The 2526-nt window shown below is 40.3% G+C and overlaps 1 pseudogene; it reads left to right on the top strand.

Annotated features, from left to right (window-relative positions):
• The first annotated feature begins 1195 nt into the window (after window positions 1-1195).
• LOC102269228 (small ribosomal subunit protein eS8 pseudogene) lies at window positions 1196-1946 on the top strand (annotated as a pseudogene).
• Window positions 1947-2526: the final 580 nt, after the last annotated feature.

Here is a 2526-nt window from a genome sequence, read left to right as displayed (position 1 = left end):
TTTATACATATGTTCAAATAAATAACACAGCTTGATGTACTTCTAATGCTTCATGCATTTTAAAGCTTTTATTCAAAACTTGTACTTTAGCACACGAAAAGATGCTCAACATCACTAATTATTAGAGAAATGCAAATCAAAACTAAAATGAGGTATCACCTCACACCCAGTCGGAATAGCCATCATCATAAAGTCTATAAACAATAAATGCTGGAGAGTAGAGGAAAGGGAACCCTCTTACCCTGTTGGTAGGTATGTAAACTGATACAGCCACTGTGGAGAACAGTATGAAAGTCCCTTAAAAAACTAAAAATAAAATGGCCATATGACCCAGCAATCCCACTCATGAACATATATCCAGAGAAATCCATATTGGAAAATGTACATGCACCCTGATATTCACTGCAGCACTATTTACAATAGCCAAGACATAGAAGAGGCCTACTTGTCCAATGACAGAGAAATGGATAAAGAAGATGGGGTACATATACACAATAGAATATTACTCAGCCATAAAAAAGAAAGAAAGAATGCCATTTGCAGCAACATGGGCAGACCTAGAGATTATCATACTAAATAAAAAATCAGAGAAAGATAAATATCACATGATATCATTTGTATTTGGAATCTATAAATTAAAAAAAAGACACAAATGAAGCAACTTTCAAAACAGAAACTGACCCATAGACTTTGCAAACAAACCTATGGCTGCCAAAGGGGAAAGCTGGGTAAGGAGCTTGAAATTAACAAATTCACACTACTATGTATAAAATAGATAATCCACAAGGACCTACTGGATAGGATGAGGACGTCTACTCAGTATTTTGCAATAACCTATGGGAAAGGAATCTGAAAAAAGATGGAGCAACACACGCATATGCATGAACCACTGTGCTGTACACCTGAAACTAACACAACATTGTAAATTAACTATAACGTTAAAAACAATTCTAATTGTCATTTGAAGCTTCCTTAAAAGCTTATCTATTTCCTGCTGTCACAAAGTTTTTTCTTTGTTTTTGCATCCAGCCAATAGCGTTCTCATTCACTCTTCTTAATGAAGATACTAGTTAATAGGGCTTTTTGGATAATAAGTTCAGTGATTCAAGTAGTCTACTAATAAACTTATTGATATACAAGGAATGTGGTATAAAAGTCTTGCTACAGCCACGCTCTTTCCAGCCAGCGCCGAGCAATGGGCATCTCTCAGGACAAACGGCACAAGCCTCGGAAACCCAGAGGCAAGAGAAAGCCGTACCAAAAAATATGAACAGGCACTCCCCGCTGCCAACACAAACACTGGCCCCGCCGCATATACACAGTCCATGTGCGGGAGGCAGCAAGCACCCGGCTTTGAGCCTGGACGTGGGGAACTTCTCCTGGGCTCCCAGTGCTCGACGCGCCGGACAAGGATCACGGATGTTGTCTGTAGCGCATCCAGCGATGGGCTGGTCCCTACCAAGACCATGGGGAAGAAGCGCTTTGTGCTCATGGACAGCACGCCGTAGGGACGGCGGTGTGAGCCCCGCCCTGCGCTGCCTCTCGGGGCCTAGGAGGGGGCCAGGCTGCCTCCCAAGGAGGAAGAGATTTTCAACAAGAAACGATCAAAGAAAATGCAGAAGAAATATCATGAAAGGAAAAAGAACGCCACAATTAGCAGTCTTCCAGAGGAGCGGTTTCAGCCGGGCAAGCTTCTTGCCTGCATCGCTCCAAGACCAGGCCGGCGTGGCCCAGCAGAGGGCCGTGTATTAAAGGAGAAGGAGCTGGAGTTCTGTCTGAGGAAGATCAAGGCCCGAAAGGCCAAGAAACCCTCTTCCTCCTGTCTTAGCTCATGCAATAAAGCCATTTACTGTTCTAAAAAAAAAAGTCTTGCTACAGCCAAGAAAAATTACATTAATCACTTCACCTCTATATATCAGATCTATTACTCTAACCTAGCAGATTAAATTTATGTCAGAAGAGCTTTCAACCCCAAACCTAAAATCTAACAATTTAAACAGCCATACCAAGCTTTTCTTTAGTGAATATGGATGCAGTTAACAGACCAACTTCTGCCATGAAAATTTATGATCGCACACCTAATTCAATTTGATTTAAACCACTTAACACTGTGTAGTGAAAAGAACACTGGTCTAGAATCAGATTGATATTGGCGTAAACTCTGGCTTGGTTGCCCCAGTAGACTATGACTTTTGGCTCATCTCTTGAGTTCTCTAAGTTTTCATGTGAAAGATGGAAATAATAACATGTATCCCTATAATTCTTACAACAGTGGCTCCCTGAAAGGATTCTAAGGATTCAAAGGATTCTAAGTAAATGACAGCAGGTTTTAGCACAACCATCTTTAAAAGAAGAAAGAACACATCATGGAACAAGTCATTAAGTCATGAGCATAATCAAAGCAAAATGAAAATAAAAAATTAAGAGTTAGAGATATGCTTTACTACATCTGAAAGAAAGAAAATTAGCCAAGTAGTCAGGTTAGGTACTAGGTAAATTTCTAATAATATACATGTTTGCCTCTAT

The sequence above is a fragment of the Bos mutus genome, chromosome 7, assembly GCF_027580195.1.
Source record: "Bos mutus isolate GX-2022 chromosome 7, NWIPB_WYAK_1.1, whole genome shotgun sequence".
Taxonomy (NCBI): Eukaryota; Metazoa; Chordata; class Mammalia; order Artiodactyla; family Bovidae; genus Bos; species Bos mutus.
Note: the sequence above shows the minus strand (reverse complement) of the source record. Positions and strands in the feature narration are given on the sequence as shown.